The following is a 20,290-nucleotide window of genomic DNA, read 5'->3' as shown; positions in this document are numbered from 1 at the left end:
TCCAAAGTATTGGTGTCATCCCTGAATTTTCTATCTAGCTAGCTTTATATACACCAGGTCTGCTCCTTTGATCCTTGACTGGGGAGGGGTCTATACCAATTCTGAAGGGCAAGGATCTAAATCAGTGAAAGAGGAAAGAAGCCAAAGTTTGCAAATCCTTGATTTTTTATCTGTTTTCCCTTCTTTAAAAAAAGCAAAGTAAGATTAGGCAAAGGGTGAAACTGAAGCTTACTAAGTTACTGTAGCCCAGCTGCATGTGCAGTATGTACCAATTGGAGCACATCATCCATTTGCATGGTCTGGATAGATGAAAATTCTCTCATTTCATGATGTTCTGAATAGGTGAGGAGAGTGAGTTAAAAACATTGCAACGGGTCACTGATCAGCATGATCTTGAATGTGTGCCACTATTCCACCACTTGAGAAGTGAGGGGTTTGAACTAACTAAGATCTAGCCAAAAGCAGAATTAAGGAAGAAGTTTGTAACTCCCCGAGAAGGCTGGATTGTACACTGAGAACCATTAGTGTAATTGCATTGCCATATTTTGTTTTGTTGGGGAAGGCTTGTAATGCTGTTATGTAATCAGAGCCCCATAGATTTCCTCAGAAAATTAACTTTAAAAAAGGGTGGGGGGATTTCAAGCAGTCCCTGGAGCATGTTTTGCAAAGCAGGGCTTTCTAACCCATGTAATATATACTGGAATATATTCCAGTGTCTTTAAGTACATTCAGATGGCCTTTCTTTCACCATCATAATGAGTAAGCACTAGTAGTCCTCCTGAAATTACTGAGTGGGATTAGGGGGGAAGGTCTCCTGTGCCACAGGGTGTGGCTTCCAAGAAGCCTTCAACCACAGCACCTCTCATTTTAGAAATTAAGCATGGAACGATTGCCTTTGGTTAATTATAGGCGTCACTGGGGCTTAGAAGGCAATAAAGTTCTCCACAGAATGAATACAAGGAAGATGCCATTGATGCTCTGTTTGTGTCAGGAAAGGGCATCTAAGGGGATGGATGGGCTGGCACATTGTTAAGGCAGTAGGCATTGCACCCTTTGTAGACTGCACTCTTAATTCTCATTCATATGGCAAACTGCAAGGGGGGACTCATGTGACTCTATGTTCTTCTATTTCAATGCTGATACTGTTTCTATTCTTACTCCTACTACACATATTACTACCACAGTTGGTCTGCCACATTTGCAGCTTTGGCATTTGCAGAATTGATTATTTGTGCATTGACTTGATTGGTTCTCTCTAGGACTCTCTAGGTCCACCAGCATGACTCTGCTGGACATTGACCACAGAGTCGTGCTGGAAGACTTAGAGATTCTCAGAGAAAACACTTCTCTAGGCATTTTAGGTCCTCCAGCATGATTCTATGGTCAAATTCTAGTTGATGTAGCACTGGGGGACCTAGAGATTCCTAGAGAGGTGTTCTCTCAGGTAAAAAACACAATGGGATTTTTTTTGGGAGGGTCTCCATTTTCACAGGGTTTTGTGCCCCTAACCCCAGCAAATGTGGTGGACCTACTGGATTTAGGCCTCCCGGTCAGGACTGACCTAGGCTTTGAGACTTCATGGCAAAACCTGAGACCTGGAAATGACCTCTTGTGATGTCACATGAGATGGAACCTGATACTGCTACAAGGGTAATGTTTCAAGGTGCAGCCCCTGGACATGTCATTAAGCATGATAAACCACAGATACACAAAGGACACCATTCAAATTTTAAAAAGACAGACAAGCCTAAGTGATTAAGAACACAATCACAGAGAGAGAGAGAGAGAGAGAGAGAGTTTTCGAGGAAGCACTCACCTTGAGGGTCCTACCACTTCCCCTGAAATTTAGAGAAGAAGGTCTAGATCCTGAGAATCAGATCCATCCCCAGAGATCTTGGAACCCTGCTGCTACTAGTGCTGGACTTTTGTATTCATGGATTCAACTATATTCATGGTTGAAAATAGTTTTAAAAAGTATACATTCCCAAAAGCAAAGCTTGATTTTGCCATTTTATATTTGCTACGCCATTGCATTTAATGGAACTTTAGCATCCACCGATTTTGGTATCCACAGTGGATCCAGGGACTAAACACCAGAAGATACCAAGGAACCACTTGACTTACTTGACTTCCTCTTGCACATAGAAATTTAAATGTCAGAGATAAATCGAGTGGCTATTTATGTTTTGCTAAAAGAGAGGGAGAGAGAACAAAAGTATGCAGAAGTTTGCATTAAAATTTTCCATGCCACTTTATAATTATTGATGCAAATTTAGAAATTGCTGGTGTACTCTAAATACAATGTATCTAACTAGCGTGGGAAAGATTTTGACCGGGTGCCCTCCGCACCTGGTTAGTCTACTGTGAATTGTGTGGATGAGCTTTTCAAGGCCCTTGTTCTCCTTCATTTTTAAATTGGACTTGGACCTGACAGGCCTTCAAATATACTTCAAATGGTCACCAAATAGACTGAGGACTGTCAGTTAAAATGGTGTCAAACTGGATTATTTGTAGAAAGCAGATGCAGCCTAGGTTGCAATTAATCCTTATACTGTGTAACATTTTTAAAAACCAATTTTTGAGAACCACAAATAGACTTCCAGATATTTTGTTTTGTTTTCTGGTAGTCTTTCTGATCCCAAGTAGGTCCCAGGACATAAAAATGGTCCCAAGACCTATTTCACTTGCCCACTCCTCATATAGAGGAATATCCTCTGTACTGGGCAATCTATAATGAAGGCTCATCTAGAATCTTCCCCTCTATCGAGTTTTCTATTCTGGAGGATTTTTGTACAGAGAATTGTTTAGTCATGTGAGCCACACATCCCCCCCCCCCAAAACCTGGCACGGGTTAAATTGTGGACCTTGGAGCACTAGACTTCAGAACAGTGATCCAACTCTACACATTTCCATGGATAAGACAGGATTTGCAGAGACTAAGTTTAGTGTAATGGACGACCTCTACAGTTATTCCGTGCCCACAGCTCTTACCAAAAGAGTGCACAAATAGCCAAGCAGCTAATGGTGCCCTTGAGCTGCATTACAGCAGTTCTTTGACATGATCACAGTACATTTTTAGGAATAAGAAGGCTGCTTGTGGAGAGAGAGAAGAATACACTGTGTCTGTGACTCATTTTTCACAGCTGGGGGACTCTAAAAAAATCTTCATGGCCACAGCCAGTTATATGTCATCCTCAATCTAACCATCTTTCATGCAGAATCTGCTGACTTTTGTCCCAGGTTTCATCAATGGCTGGATTTTCATTTAAAAGTGGAGTAAAATCTCTTCTCTTGTTTGGTACATTATGTTGTGTGTGTCTTCAAGTCATTTCCAATTAATGGTGACCCTAGGATAAATCTATCACAGGCTTTTCTTCTCATGCTTTGTTCAGAGGGGGTTTGTCTTTGCCTTCCTCTGAGGCTGAGTGAATGTGTGGCTTGCTCAAAGTTGTCCAGTGGGTTTCCATCACCATGCAAGAATTTGAACCCTGGACTCCAGATTCTTAGTCCAACACTCAAACCACTACACCACACTGTTAAACTATTTGTTATTGTGTGCATTCAAGTCATTTCCGACTGATGGCAACGCTCACGTGAAATAAGCATAGGGTATTCTTGGCAAGAGTTGTTCAGAGGAGGTGTGCCGTTGCCTTCCCCTGAGACTGAGAAAGTGTGATTTGACCAAGGTCACCAGTGGGTGTCATGGCTGAGTGGGGAATTGAACCCTGGTCTCTGGAGTCATAGTCCAACACTCAAACCACTACACCACAATTGAGCCTCTATTGTTGCATGTATGTGCTATGGGCCTGATCCAGACTGTGACGTCTGCACACAAGGAGGGTTAAGTTTTACTGTTTCTGGTTCCTAGCTACAATTCCTCTGATGGCTAGAAGAAGAAGAAAACCAATCATCTGATGGTGACAATTGTGGGAGAAGACTAGCTTCTTGTCTTTTGAGATGAATTTAGGAGGGAAATGGGCAAGGAGGTTTAACCCGCAACTGGTGGTCTCAATCTGGAATGTCCCACACACACGCACAATGACTGGCTCCACTGCATGCGATATAGCAAACTCAGCATGTTATTTAATCCTTCCCCATCTGACTTTGAAGGAACAGCCAGAAACAGTGAGAGCAGTATCACAGAAGAGAAATCACCGCCTCCAGCTGTATATCCTGTATATATAACAAATAATTTTACTCAGACTCTCCTTGGCCCATAATCAAACTCCCTTTAACTGGCTATATGGGGCCTCTGAACTGGGGTGTACCCCCTCCAGGGCAAGACTGATAGAGAATGGACTTCTAGTATTAAATACTCCATAAGCAAACAAAAATCGAAGAACACAGGCATGAACCCCCCTAGCTAGGAAAACTGCGCAAGCAGATTAGTAAAAGTGGGAAATTAATTCCCTCAGTCTGTCCTCAGCCTTAAGATCATTTCCCAGCCTCAGACTTCCAAGCTAATACAAAAAGCCTTAAACAAAGTAATACATACAAATTAACCCTCCTTATGCCACTAAGAAGCTGTTAATAGCTGCTGCCACAGTGCACAAATAATACAGTTTGACACTTTTGGCCTCAGTAAACACTGTCTATCTCCGTGGTTCTCAAACTTTTCTCCTCTGTGTCTCCCTTTACATCTATGTGCACTCGAGGTAGTATATGGGATTTTGCCTTTGGAAAGAGCAAAGGGAAAGGAAAGGGGTATTTCTTTGCTCCTTCCAAAAACAAAAATGCCACCAGTAGAGGGATTTTGCCTTTGGAAAGAGCAAAGGGAATGGAAAGGGGTTTTACTTTGGTCTTTCCAAAAGCAGAAATGCCACCAGCCAAGGGATTTTGCATTTGGAGAGAACAAAGAGGAAGGGAAGGGAAATCAGTGAACTTTGCTCCAACCCCCTCCCAAACTGTCACCATGAATGCACAAGCCCCAGCCTCCACACCACACCTTGACACCCACTTTCTTCTCTTTCTCTCCCTCTCTGACACATAGTCTGAGCTTCAGAATGCTGAAAAAAACATTCCAAACACCTTACCTGCTAGCAAGGGGTACTACTGTTACTCATAAATCATAGTTCCCATTAAGGTGCAGGGGGTGCGGAACACACCAGGTGTCACCTGGTGGGGTGGTCCACCCAAAGGGACTAGCATGGCTACTAGACAGGCAAGCAAAGCATTTTCCTGCTTGCCTAGCTTCTCTACTGGACCCTAAACAGGCCCTCTGGAAGCCACAGCACTGCCCCCCTCAGTAGTGGCAGCTGCTGGGGAAACAGTGCAGCCTTTGGAGTCCTGCGGCAGCAGCCATGCAAGACACTGAAGGTTTTGGGGGGACTTGCAGTGGTCTGGTCGGGTGGGAGGGAGGAAGAATAAAGCAGTTCACCCCCATATACATCAGGTAAACCCACCTTTCTATGTATCACTGACTGCAGTGGCAATAGTTGTGACATAAACAACTAGCAAAATTAAAATTATACCTTTAAATTACAATATCAGACACACAGCCTAAATGTATTTATATGGCCATAGTTTTCATGTGGTTAAAGTTTTCAAAAAATTGGTAAGATGTGACATTTTTAAAGAACAATTTAAAAAGAATTTTTTTAAAAAAAATAAAAATTAAAAACCTGATACCTCTTCTTTCTCCTTCCACCAAGCTTCACTCCACTCACACCATCTCCAGTATTTTAAAGGGATGTAGCCAAATGTCACAACCCGCTTCTACCAAAAGGCAGACGTTTGAGGAGCAATGGTATCACACATTGACTTAGGATATTACCTGGTTGGTCCACATTTCCCGCACCACCTAGCAACAGTTGGGGAACTAGTGGAAAGAAACTAGCCAGGGAGTAAATTTAAAGAAGCAAATGCAGTCATATTTGTATATACAAGAGCTGGATTCCTGCCTAACAAAGACAGCCACTTTTTCAGTATTCATAGAAGTTCATCTTTAGACAACATACTTGGAAGCATAAGAGCTAGGATTAGCCTACACATGTTGAAATCACCATTGGTAAAGCAAAGGGTTAAAACATATTCTTCTTTTCCACAGAGTTCTGTGAGACATTCACTATCACATACGTGAGAGAACTATTAATGTTTTTCTGTTCATCTGTGATTAACTGCTTCTGACACAATGGATGGATGGAGCTACACAGCCAAGTTCTGCTTTTGTAACCATCTGGCCCCGCTGTTCCTTTCCTCTTCCTCCACAAGCTGTGCTCTGGTTCTCTGGATGACCTACGTATGGACAGATGTGTGTCTTGAAAGGATATTTTCTTTAGCAATGTCTTCATTGCAGAAAATTTTGCCATTATTACTACGTTTGAAAGCTGGTCAGATTGAAAGTGAAATGCAAGGCAAAGGTGATCAAAAGACTAAGACAACATCTCTTCTTGAGGAAATGTTCTCGCTGGGTTTCAGATTTTGGACTGAAATAACTTTTGCTAAAATCAGTTGCCAATACGAGTAAAAAAACACCCTACACTGGCAAAGAAATTGGCTCTGCGTTGAATATTTAAAAAGACCCTCTTCTATTTGCCATTCTGCACATTAATAGCATTCACATGTAGTATTCAAATAAATTTTGTTGTTGTTTATTGTTTTGTGCCTTCAAGTTGTTTCCAACTTATGGCATATACATGGGGTATTATTGGCACTGCTATCCTCTAAGGCTGAGAGTGTGTGACTTGCCCAAGGTCACCCAGTGTGTTTCCTTGGCTGTTCGAATTTTTAATTTTAGCATCCTGAATTTCCATCAGGGTGGGAAATCCTTTTTTTTCCCTCTTGGGGGGCAGATTTCCTCTGGAATACCTTCTTCCTCTACTTTCCCCAGCTCTGATTTCTCAATCACAGTTGGTAGGAAAGTAGAGGAGAGAGAACCAGGCAGTTGGTTGCTCCTGGAACAAGGTTTAGTTTTGTTCTTGCAGCTGAGGAGATCATTGAATAAGAATATGTGCTGGATGGCTTTCATATTAGGAGAGCTGTTATGTGAGCTTAGGTAAGCAGAGAGCTCTGTTGATGGCAACCAGCTCTTGCCTATCCACATTGACTATTCAGTGAGAAGTCAGTGGCACTGGAGCAAGCATGATTTGGCACTGGAAGTCACACTAGATAGACTCTCCATTCAACCAGAAGCCAATTTGAGCTTCAGCAAGCTGCAAGCTGCAACTGCCAAGTAGAGTTGCTAAACAAAACTGAATCGCTTCGGGGAGGATGGGGCACACGCTAGACTCATTTAACCTACATCTTTTTTGACACTGATTTTTTGTGGTTTTTTTTAAAATAAATCAATTCTACACAGATGCGGATTGGAATCAATTTAAATTTGTCAATTTAAATGGCCGGCTGGAGCAGGTCCATTTTGTTGTTGTTTTTATTAATATTTTTAAATTTTACATTACAAATTATTACACATTCTTCATTCAAATATATGCTTTAACACTTTACTTATTTTATATCACCTCAGTGCACCCCTTTCCCGGAGCCATTCCTATCCATATACTCCAGCAAGTCCATTTTGAACCAATAAATTTGTGAATGTGAATGACAAGTGGGTTATTTTACAGGGGAAAATATGATCAAGGCAAATGTAGTGAGAACCATATACCCCTGTTGAATCAATCAATTGATTCAAATCACAAACCACTTTTTTGTATGTGGGATTGAGGCCAGAGGCTGGATGGCCATCTGTCAGGGGTGCTTTGGTTGTGAGTTCCTACATAGCAGGGGATTGGACTAAATGGTCCTTATGGTCTCTTCCAACTCTATGATTCTATGACTCTATATTTTTTAAAATGCAGTTACAGCAGCAAATGATGTGACCTTTTGATATATCAGAGTCACCCGGAAGAGTCCTGAAAAGAGACCACTACAGAGAGTTGGGAGAATACCCTTTCTGTACCATCATATATCACAGTGGCTGAAATCCTACGTTGTCCACCATAGCATTAGAGTTCCCAAGCTGAACTCTGCTACAGCTCACCACCTCCAGGACCCATGGTTTTGCCATGATAGGCCATCATTGTTAAGGGTTAAATCCAGCACGCTGAGAAATGCTTAGATGTGTGTGTGTGACCATGAGCATCCAACACCAGGACAAGGCTAATTAGCCACAGCTGAAGCTCGTAGGCACAAGGTCACTCTGCTTGCCTGTGTGATGAAACATGTGTCTGCATGGACAGGAGGACACTTTACAGTGTGGGACAGGAAGTGACTGAGTTTGGGAGACCGCATGGTCTGGAGTGTATATAAACTCAAGGGCTTCCAGTAATTGCTTGTGGGTTTGAGTAGGAGTTGGTATTCGTTTGATCTGTATAGTAGCATTGGTGATTTATGGTTAGCACTCTGTAAATAAAGATAGCACTTTCGGGAGCCTGGCTTCTCTGGTCGTTTATTCAGCTGGAGCCAGAGCAGCAGTGATTGCTGGAGAGTTCCCGAGATTCCTGCAATTCCTTCAATTCTAGAAGACATCCAGTGCCTGTCATCTTCACTGAGGACTGTGAACCACGTTTCTGCAAAATTGTCAACTACTCTGCTATATTCCAGAATTGGTTTATAAGCCAAGCAGTTTTTCTGCCAATAGTTATTGGGCTCAGCAGTTATCCTGACAATCATTCCATGACTGATGAAGAGTGATGAAAGGATCAGAGAAGCATCTGGATATGTTCTATAGCCAGAGATAGACCTCTGTCATCTTCTGCTGTGATCTGCTGGTATCCTCCAGAGGTCTGAATAGATGATATAAGCCAGACTTCTCTGGTCCCCCTGCTCTCCAGCAATCATGGAATGGTAATTCAGGGTGGGAGCTATTACACATAACTGTGGGTCCCGCAAGATAGGGTTTGGTTTTTGTTGAGGGTATAAGATAATACCAATTTCCACAACAACTCAAAAAAGTCATTTGCTAGTGAAAGGTGGTCTTATGGTTGTGTGTGTTATTAAGAGGATGCCAGCCAGTGTGAGCCACCTTTGTCTACCATTTCAGGGTGTTTCAAGGAGCAACCAGATAACCTGAGCAAAATTTATTCAGTTACTAAATAAAACTGACTTCTGTTATACAAGAAGCGAAGGATAAGGGGAAACTGCTTAAACTCCACCTAGCTCCTAGGAAAAGTTCCCCTCTGTTGTGACCCATTTGTATCTTGAGGTCTCGATGTGTATTTAGGACAGTTAATGAGCTATACACACTAAGCAACTCTTGCAATTGTACACCTAGTAGTTACTTTAAAATGCTTCAAGGACAAACAATGATTCACTGCTTTTCAGACAGAGGGCAAATTTTGATGGTCAAAGGCTGTGGCTCCTGAGTAAATTTGTAGCTTAGTGCTTCCTGTATTAGAAACTTTACTGTGCATCAAAAGTTATATTTTGTTGACCTCTCACAAGACAGAGTTGCTAATCTAAGGGAGAGGCAGAAGCCTTTATTTGCTTGCTTGATATTACTAAATATTACTTCAAAACCATCCAGGCTTCTTAGGTTTTGGTAGTTTACATGATTTTTAAAAAGCCTGGTTGGTTACTGAGTAATCAAAGAAAAAGGATATTCTAAACACAAGCTTCAGGAAAAATTGCAAGAAAAAAAAGAGGGGAAGGGATATGATTATGGCGTTGCTCATACATAACAACTCATCATTATTCAACACGCTATTGCTTCATCATGAAGTTGATACAAGTGGAGCAGTTAATTTTCCATTTCACTAATGGCTTTCCTGCCCAGCTAGCCTTAGGTCAAGTGGCTAGCAGGGGGCATGTTCAACAGATGAAGAGATATTATCCCATCTGCAGTTTTGTGTACAAGATAAAGCAGCAAGACGCTTGAAGACGGTAAGACTGACATTGCTTATCTTTTTCTATATGCCTTCTTTTCTTCTACTATACATCTGGCATACTGTTTGCAGGATTAAAAACAGGACTGGACTAAGGGTGCCATTCCAATGTAGATCAGTACCCTGATAGGATAAGTTGGGAAGGATGGTCTGAGTTGACCCAGAATTCCTATGTTTTCTATCTGTTCAATGACAGCAGTGGCAGACCTCACAAAAGGTTTCCTTTGTGGACTTCATCTCCCAGATGCCCCCAATCAATACATATTCCTGCATGGCTGGGGGTTGGACTGGATGGCCCTTATGGCCTATTCCAGCTCTATGGTTCTATGATTCCATGGTCAGTGGCCATACTGGCTAAGGGATTTTGGGAACTGTAGTCCAAAAGCAAAATTTCCAAGCTCTGACAGTACATCTAAGGAGGCACCACTGGTATCGTCATGGATTTCTATCCCTGCTTGGCCATGAAAACCCACTGAGTAACCTTGGGCAGATCACATTCTCTCAGTCTCAGAGGAAGTCAAGGACAAACTCTCTCTAAACGAATTCTGAACAAAGAAAACCATGTGATAAGGCACACAAGCAACTACAAAGCCTATGCTTTACAACTGAGCAGTGGCCTCTTCTCCCAGAAGCTGAGCAGTTATTAATATTTTTATATAACATGATTATTATATTTATTATATTTATTATTATTATTAAGCTTTATTTATAAAGCGCTGTAAATTTACACAGCGCTGTACATACAATCTTTTTAATTGGACGGTTCCCTGCCCTCAGGCTTACAATCTAGAAAGACACGACACAGAGGGAGTGGTGGTGGGGAAGGGGCATCTCTAGTAGGATAATACATATAAAATACATAGCAATACAGGAAATGATTCAATAAAACAGACAACAAAAGAACATCAAATAGCAAGTGACAATTATGCAATGCCTGGGAACGCTGCCCTGAACAGAATGGTCTTCAACTCCGTTTTGAAGCTGGTTAAAGAAGTGATGGCTCTTGCTCGCGGGGGAATTAGGTCCCAGGAGTGAGGGGCAGCGAGTGAAAAGGGGCGAATCCGGGATGGGGCAGAGGAAATCCTGGGCTGTGACAGCAGGCCTTGACTACCACTATTTTATCCTACTATTTTCCCAGACCTGGGACCCAGAGTGGTTCACGGTATTAAAAGAACAGTACAATTAATTAAATAAGATCATGTGAATGATCTTGCAACATCTTTTCCTCACCAGATTTCACTTGGGTCATGGAGGCGTCACAACCATTTTTAACCTCCTCAAAACTTCTTAATACATTACAATATAGGGCTCAATTCAGTTTATGCTACCAGAGTGAAAATTGCTGCTTGTCCATTTCTCTTATTTGTGTAGGAAGCTGTGCAAGGCAGTTGTGCAAGAGTTTGTGCAACTAACTGCAGGATCTCTTGCACAACTGGTTGTACAAGTGCTTTGCACAATTAAAACTGATTGTACTGTGAAAACACAGGCATAATAATTCACTACTGACAAGTTCTACACATGCCCTGAGAGGAAATAAAATACGTTTAGATTCTGAAATGTACCAATTCTGAAAACCACAACAGCCTTGGCTTGATTCAGTAGCATACATAACTACATCCAAATTATGCATGGGCATTTTACTGTGGGTTAGCTGAAACTCTCTCTGGCTTTGCTTCGCGAACGAAGATTCAGGAAGGACTCATCCCGCGCTTTGTACAAGCGTGTTGGTGACTAAAAAGGCCAATTCGGGATAAACAGGTCCGGTTGCAGAAAGCACAGCAGAAAGTCTCCTTGGGTGATGTTTCCAGGTTGCGGTTCTTTCTGCGTTGTCGTTTCTCTTTGAGGCTCGTTCGGCGTGAGCTTTCGAAGAAGGCTGCAGCGTCATGGATAGTACGTCTCCATGCCTCCCGATGCGAGGCCAGGGAGGACCATTGTTGGTGATCTATCTGGCCAAGCCTGAGATGTTGTTTCAGGGAGTCCTTGTATCTCTTCTTTGGGGCGCCCCTCTTACGCTGACCTGTGGCGAATTCACCGTAGAATACTATTTTTGGGAGGCGATGCTCCTTCATCCTAGAAACGTGTCCTGCCCAGCACAGCTGCGTCCTCAATAGCATGGCTTCAATGCTGGTGATCCCTGCTTGCTCAAGGACAGCAACATTTGTCACATAGTCAGTCCAGTGTATATTTAGAATTGTGCGTAAACAGTGTTGATGAAAGCGTTCAAGGAGTGATAGGTGTTGCCGATAGGTGACCCATGTTTCAGACCCATAGAGGAGAATAGACAGTACAATGGCTCTATACACACTGATTTTTGTGCTTCACCTCAAGTGTTTGTTACTCCAGACTCTTTTGTGAAGCCTTCCGAATGCGCTATATGCCTTTGCCAGTCTGTGATCGATCTCTTTATCAATCTTGGCATCTGAGGAGATGATGCTTCCCAAGTAGGTGAACTGCTGGACAGACGTAAGCACAGATGTGCCTACAGTGATGTGGGGATGGTAGTGTTCTTCCTGTGGTGCAGGCTGGTAGAGAACTTCTGCTTTCTTCAGACTGACTTCCAGTCCAAAGAGTTCTGCATCTGTAGCAAAACAAGATGTTAGGCGTTGCAGAGCTGCTTCCGTATGGGCAACGAGGGCAGCATCATCAGCAAAAAGCAGCTCACGGACTAGATAGTTTAGAGTCTTAGTGCGGGCCCTTAAGTTAAACAGGCTACCATCAGTATGGTAGCGTATGTAAATGCCATCTTCTTCTTTGAGATCTGCCGTAGCCCTTTGGAGCATCATGCTGAAGAAGACTGTAAATAAAGTTGGAGCAAGAACACAACCTTGCTAAAACACAGACAACAGGACACGTTTCTAGGATGAAGGAGCATCGCCTCCCCAAATTAGTATTCTACGGTGAATATAATAGCTAATTCATTACTGTTTGAAGCTAGGGAAGTGAGAAACTTGTGGAATATGAGCCAAAGACAAAGTGATGCTTTAATGCTTCAGTATGAGACAATGTGAAAGGCTGCTGTACAAAATGATTTTCAAATGGACTGCTTAAAACTCGCTACTGCAGCATTCAATGCTAAGGCAATATACTTCCAGTTTCCAAGAGAAATCTAATAGCCAAAGAGTTCCAGGACCTGCTGTTATAGTGAAGGAAATCACAACATTTCACTCTCTTCTTTGTCACCCGCTGTCAAGATCTGAAAACATGGAGGCTCTATCTGCAGTGATTGCTGAGTCTTTTGACCACCACATTTGTACTATCTGTTTAGAGTTGTTGCAGCAGACCTAATGAATTGAATCTGAGGACTATATTCATGTAAAAAAATTGTCTTTGCTGCCCACAGCATGCTGTTTTCTGATTGGTTCAAAGACATTATATTTTATGGTGTAATTATAGGAGCACAGGAGCAGGGATGGATTCTATCTGGACTGTAGAAGAAGTAGGAGTATTTTTCCCTCTTCATCTTCTTAGGATTCCATGGTGGTATAATAATAATAATAATAATAATAATAATAATAATAGTTTTGTTTATATTTCCCCCATTTCCCTGTGTATAAATCTCGTTGTGCTGTACTCTTTAATGGGGCTGCAATAAAGCTACAATAGCTACAATACGCAGTGTGGCATAGTGGTTTAAATGTTGGATTGTGACTCTGGAGAACAGAGTTCAATTCCGACTCTACCATGAAACCCACTAGGTGACCTTGGGTATGTCATATGCTCTCAGCCTTAGAGGAAGGCAATAGCAAACCTCCTCTGAACAAATCTTAACAAGAAAATCCTATGATAGGGTCACCTTTAAGGTCTCCATAAATATTTGAAGGGATGTCATATTGAGGAGGGAGGAGCAATGGATGCAAGCTCCAGGAAAAGAGATTCCATGTCAACATTAGGAGGAACATCCTGTCAGTAAGGGCTGTTCGACAGTGGAACAAACTCCCTCGGAGTGTAGTGCAGTCTCCTTCCATAGAGGTCTTCAAACAGAGGCTTGATGGCCATCTGTAGAGAATGCTTTGATTTAGATTTCCTGCATGGCAGGGGGTTGGACTGATGGCCCTTGTGGTCTCTTCCAACTCTGATTCTATGATTCTATGAAAATGACTTGAAGGCACATAACAACAACAACAACATCAACAACAAAACAAGTTTGAAGCAAATTTCTCACTTTCCAGTGCTATGCTGAATTAACTGGACCTACTGTATGGTGAGGTGATTCTGCTCACCGGCAAACACAATTCATATACAATATATTACAAGTGAAGGATTGACTGACTGACTGCATTTTTAAATTGACTACTAACCAAATTTCTATTTTGGAAAATATACAGTCTGTGAAAGACCTTGTCTGATCTCGGAAGCTAACCAGGCTCAGCCTTTTTTAGTATTTGTATTGGATAGCACCAACAAATACCAGGTGCTATGGACTATATTTAAGAAGAAGGAACTGGCAAAACCACCTCTGAATCTTCCTTACCTAAGAAAACCCTATGGAATTATTGGGATCACCATAAGACAACAGGCAACTTAAAGGCACATACACACAACAGTCTGCAAAAAATATAAACCACAACAATAATACAGTAAAATAACAAATAAATTGAAACTGACAGCAGAAAATAAAACATTTCAATATATAAAATGAAATTATAACTAACAGGAAGATAAGCTCATCAGGGCACACTATCTTTACATGTGGGTAGGCTTGCATTCTCACAGACGATTGCAATGGCACTTTAGTATTGTAACCAGGAAGAACTGGTAAATCACTTCTGAATGGCCTTTACTTTGAAAACCTTTTAGAAAGTCCTATGATGAGACAACCCAAGGGCATATCTACACTGACAGGAAGATCCAGCTTATCTCCAGGTTATTCTGATCTGCAGTGACCATGGGCTTATCTATACACACCAAGGTGAATTCAGGAAAAGTGTGCAAATACATTTCTCCCTTTTGAATTCAGCTTGGTCTTGGTCCAATAAATTGCAGTATGTATTGCCACATGGCCATGGATGTTCCAGATTTTCCCTCTCCCCCCAAGGAGTTGAATATTTCTGTACTCCTGCTCTCCCGCTAGCCCAACACTGATGTCTCTATGGAGCGCAGTCCACACATATGCACAGATATTCAGATCTTCTGCTCAAAACTGGAATAAATGCCCATGTTCTTTGGATTAAAGTCTTGAGGTGATGAAAAGGCCTGGATTTGGCCGCAATCATCCTGTACATCATTTGGACAGCTCACTATGAAAAGTATGTGAGACTGTTTTATTTGGCCCATGTAGACGCACCCCAAAATAAAGCAAGAGCTAATGCTGGAAGATGAGACACACACACACGAACAGGTCAGAGAGCATTCAACAAACTACTAGGAAAGAACAAGAAGTATGAATAGCACTGTGGCTAATGACACAGCTGGATTTAAGTTGAAAGGACATTCAGCTGCAAGGCATAGAAGCCAACAGAGCTCATAAAGTGCCTTAGAGAACAAGAGTTTCCATCTGGGGCAGAAAAGACTATATATGCAGCTGCCAAGTGGGCTTATTTGGATAGGAAATTCTGTGGCTAAGGTGCCATTACTGAAAAGGCAGTATCTCTTGTGGCACCCAACTTGCCTCATTTGGCACAGACACCCAGATGATGCATGACATCTGTGTTTATACCTTTACCATTTTAAAGATTGTTCGAAGGCAACCTGTGGGGACCAAACCATGCAGGTTGTTTTGTTTGACTTCCCTTCCATCCAGGACTCTTATTTGGTGGGAACAAGGGAGAGGGGCTTCTTAGTGGCTGCTCCCAGACTTTGAAATTCCCTCTGTAGGGAGGCCAGGATGACTCCTTTCTTGCTATCTTTTCCAATGGCAAAGAATGGTTGTATTCAGATATTCATTTTCTTTTGCACAACAGATACAGTATTTACCTTATTCTGTAAGGCTTTTAGAAACTGAGTGTGATGGGCTTTTAATGATGTGCAATGCTGTTTTGTTGGTTCGTATGTAGCCTTTTAATTAATTTTAATCCTATTACCTTTACAAATTATTTGTTTTGAAACAATGTATATGTGTATGTGTGTGTATGATATTTATGAGCAATTTTAAATTTTGTAAATGTAAAAGCACACAGACGCACACACTTTTTAGTTATGTTTATACTTCTTAACCTGTATTGTTTTTAATAAGTTGTAAACTGCCTGGATGAATAAAGCATACATAAATTTGTTAAGAACATATGTGTCATAGCTAAGACTTCTTTGCTGTCAAAAGAATAATTTCTCGCAGTTTCCTACGGAGTGAGGCAGGGATGGCCTGGAAGTGGTTAATGGGGCCAGAACAGCTGCAAATGTTCCCTAATAGTCAGTGGCTAAGTGGCCAGGCACATCTGGGAAATTACAGGGAAGTGGCCAAGAAGACTAGCAGGAGGTTGGAGAAGATGAGTCATCTTCATTCTTCTTCTCTCATAACCAGAGGGGGAGAGTGCAAGTTAGGTGTGAGTGGAAAACAACTGAGGCAATCAGAAATATAGGCTGCAGATTTTGAGCAGCGAGGACAAAAAGAAAGGGAGAATACAACCTCTGAAAAATGCCTTGTGGGGAGTTACTTTTTTCCAGAGTTCTGATTGAGGTTGGAGCTTCTAAGCAATTCACCAGTGCTTATATATTTCTAAATAAATGAAAATATTAGAGAATACCTCACATGACCTCCTTCAAAGAAAACCATGACCTGGTAACCACTACACCCTTGGCATTTCTTGTTACACGGAGAAATGGGACAGCAGTTTAACAATACAGTTTGAAATTCTATATCAGCTGCTTAGTTAAGTACGTTCTCAAAGAAGTAACCAAGTTAGTCTCTTGTGGCATAAAAAGGAGGAAGGGACAGTGTTAGCATACCCTGCATAACCCCTGTTATATTTGAAACCACCATATTTTCCTATTCTCATATCTGTAGCAAAGCATGTTTGAGAGGTCACAATGATCTTTGGAATATAGGGAGATTTCTCATGTCAAAGGAGCGTAAACCTGAAGAGACGTGTAAAACGAAGGTAGTGCTGCAATAAAAACTAGATGGGTTAGCTGATCACTCCTTCTCCCTCCCCCAGGATTTTTGCATATCCTCTGCACCCAAAGATAAAGGAGGTCTTATTGCACTAAGGTGAGTAAGGCAATATCCCATGCCTACTCCCTGCCATATCGATATCCTTGAATTGTCCTTTGTTAATCGGAAGTTAAAACCATCAGTCATTCTGGAACCCCATGGTTGGTTCTGTTAGAAGACTATTAGGTCTTTGTTACATTGCAAGATACCATCAAGTATTAATATCAGTCCCAAATCTAGCCTTGTTTGTCCACAACTTTCCTTGCTCCCTTTCAGACTTCATCTGAGCCACATCCTACCTTCCATGGTCTACTCTTCAGGGCAGGTAATTATCACCTTCTCTGCAACCTATCCCTTTTCCATACCTCCATTTTCATTAACTCTTTATGGTATAATTCAAAGATATAGCCATGTTAGTCTGTAGAATCAGTATTAGAGAGATTTTGGAGCACCTTAGAGACTAACTGAAAGAAGTTGGCAGCATGAGCTTTCATAGACTTCAGTCTAGTTCCTCAGATGCTTTTGGTGGAATGGAAAGCCAGGAACAGACCACCAAAAGCATCTGAGGAAGTAGACTGAAGTCTACAAAAGCTCATGCTGCCTACTTCTTACTTTCTTTCAGTTAGTCTCTAATGTGCTACAAAATCTCTCTAATACTCTCTATGGTCTGCCTGTTTGAATTGCTGTGGTGTGTTTGGTTGCATTTTTTAAATTTCAAAATAAAATCTTCTTTATTTCCTTAAACCTGGAGTTCTTTCACATTAGTGAGAATGAGAGTGAGAATATACATAGGTGGAAACAGTCCTTGCCCAGCCTCTTGCAGGGCATCCCTTGACCTGAATAATTCTCTCCAAATTTAAAGATGCTGACACAATTGGTAGAGACGTCCCAGTTCCCTCAACAGTTTGGGGCAACAAGAGGGAAGGTGGAAAGGAATGTAGAAGCACCTTTAAGACTAACTGATTTTTATTTTTGCATGAACTGTCATGGATATAAACCCACTTCTTCAGATGCAGCATCTGACAGAGTGGCTTTATATCCACGAAAGGTCATGCAAACACACACAACCACACGCACCAGTGTCCTAGTACAACATTGAAACCACTACACCATCTTGGCTCTCTCTCTATTTGTAAACGAATACAAATAAAGCTCATCCCAAAAGCAAATCACAAATAAACTTCATCTCAAAGGAAAAGAAGTAAGAGTGCATCTCTGAAACTCTTCACCATTCAGAGAAGCAAGAGCCAAACAGAGAGCTCGGGCTGGAGCTCCCAGACTCCCAAGCTTCCTCTCAGGGGAATTCAGGGAGTTTCAAGAGAGAAAAAACTTTCCAAAGCTCTGGCATATGTAAAAGAATTCCAGAGAACAACAGAGAAATATGTAACGTACTTACTAAAGCAACCTCTCCCCCCATCTTGTTTAGAGTTTTGATGAAGCAATTGTACGCTAAAGAAAATGCATAAGAAAATGGATGTCTGGATACAATCATTTTTTAAAGCAATGCTGATTTTGCTTAAAAGAATGAACAAACAAGGTCAACAGTAACATGCTAATTCAATCTGAAAAAGTGACACATGATGAAGAATATGCCTCTCACACAGAACAAATGCATAATTCAGTCAATCACGTCAAGTATGAATTAATTCATAAACGTGGTCTTGAATGGCAATATTGTTCCTGCATTAAATAGCCCTAGATATGTTCAGAGCGGATGTGGTGGCTTAGTAGTTAAGAGGCCAGTTCTGATGAATGGAAGATTGGAAGGTTGGCAGTACGAGGCCTGAGTGTTGCATGATGCATGATGGGGTGAGTTCCTATCACTAGTCCCAGCTTCTGCCAGCCTAGTAGTTCAAAAACATGTGAATGCAAATAGATGGATAGGTACCACTTCTCAGTGGAATGGTAACAGTGTTTGGTGCAGTCATGCTGGCCACATGACCACCAAAGCAGTCCTTGGACAATGCTGGCTCTTCGGTTTAGAAACAAAGATGAGCACCACCCCTACAGTCAGTTGCAAATAGACATTCATGTCAAGGTACTACCTTTACCTTTACCTTTATGTTCAGAGTAGTTTGATATCTTGCAGAAGAATGGGGGTACATCAATATTTCAGCTAAAGGGTCTGAGAAACACAAGTTGTGCAACCAGCAGTGAATTATATATAGGACCTATTGTGCAAGAGCCTACGTCATGCAGGCAGACCTTCACTTGCACACTTCCATGTCCTCCTTCTGCCCTGGCAGGACGGGGTTCTGATACAACTCTTACTAGTGGGAAAGAGATGGAAGGAGAGGCAATTAAGATGGTTTCTGTTTAGAGAAAAGAAATACGGTTTGTCTCATAGATGGGGTGAACCTTGCATTTCCTTCCGCATCTTCATCATCTGAATTACCTGCACACATACACATACTGGTCAGAATTCACTGGGTCCTGGGCCTCTGTTGTAGCCAATGGGGCTGTACAAACCTTAACCTCTTCCAGAGCACCAGAGGGCTATTATGACCACCATTTTAGGCATCCAAAGATGATGATGTGTCACTTTTGGCCATCTTTCTGGAATAGTTTTGAGAATCTGTTTTGCACTGGGAAACTGCCCTGGAACAACATTCTGTATTCCTGCAAAGGGTTTTTAAAAAATGTTTTTGTTTGGGTTTCTGACAAGAAAAAAGACTGGGAAGGATAAATTTTTCAGGGGGGGGTGTCAGTAAGCTTGTGGAGTCAGTGGGGGGACCCAAAAGCTTCACTGAATCCACTTCCCTACAAAGATTGCATGTGGCCCAGAGTCTATACCATTTCCACCCCTTGGAGAGAAGGCTGTTGTTGTTGTTGTGTTGTTGTTGTTGATGGTGTTGTGTGCCTTTAATAATAATAATAATAATAATAATAATAATAATAATAATAATAATAATAAATTTTTATTTATATACTGCCCTGTGGTGAACCAATCCGGGCGGTTTACAACATTAAAATAACATACAGCATAAAAACAATCTATTTCCCTCCCCCCTTAAAAAGTTATTAAACAACATATCTAATTTAAAACCACAATAACTAGTTAAAATAACAATAAATTAAAATAATACCAACCAATAAACCACTGCAACTTCAGTTCTAAAGAAAAGGGGGCTTTGGAGACATTACTGAGGAGGAGGGAAATCCTGAGATCCTGAGGCCGGGATATTTCAATCTGGGAAGGCCTGCCTGAAGAGATCCATCTTGACAGCCTTTTTGAAGCTGTACAAAGATGTTAATTGACGGATCTCATCCGGCAGGCCGTTCCAGAGCCTGGGGGCGACAACAGAGAAAGCCCTCCGGGAGGTCACCACAAGCCTCGATTTTTGAGGCTGCAACAAGTTCCTCCCAGAGGACCGGAGAGCGT

This window comes from Sceloporus undulatus, chromosome 2 (assembly GCF_019175285.1).
Source record: "Sceloporus undulatus isolate JIND9_A2432 ecotype Alabama chromosome 2, SceUnd_v1.1, whole genome shotgun sequence".
NCBI classification, from domain to species: Eukaryota; Metazoa; Chordata; class Lepidosauria; order Squamata; family Phrynosomatidae; genus Sceloporus; species Sceloporus undulatus.
The sequence above is the reverse complement of the archived record's forward strand: the minus strand, read 5'-3'. Positions refer to the sequence as shown.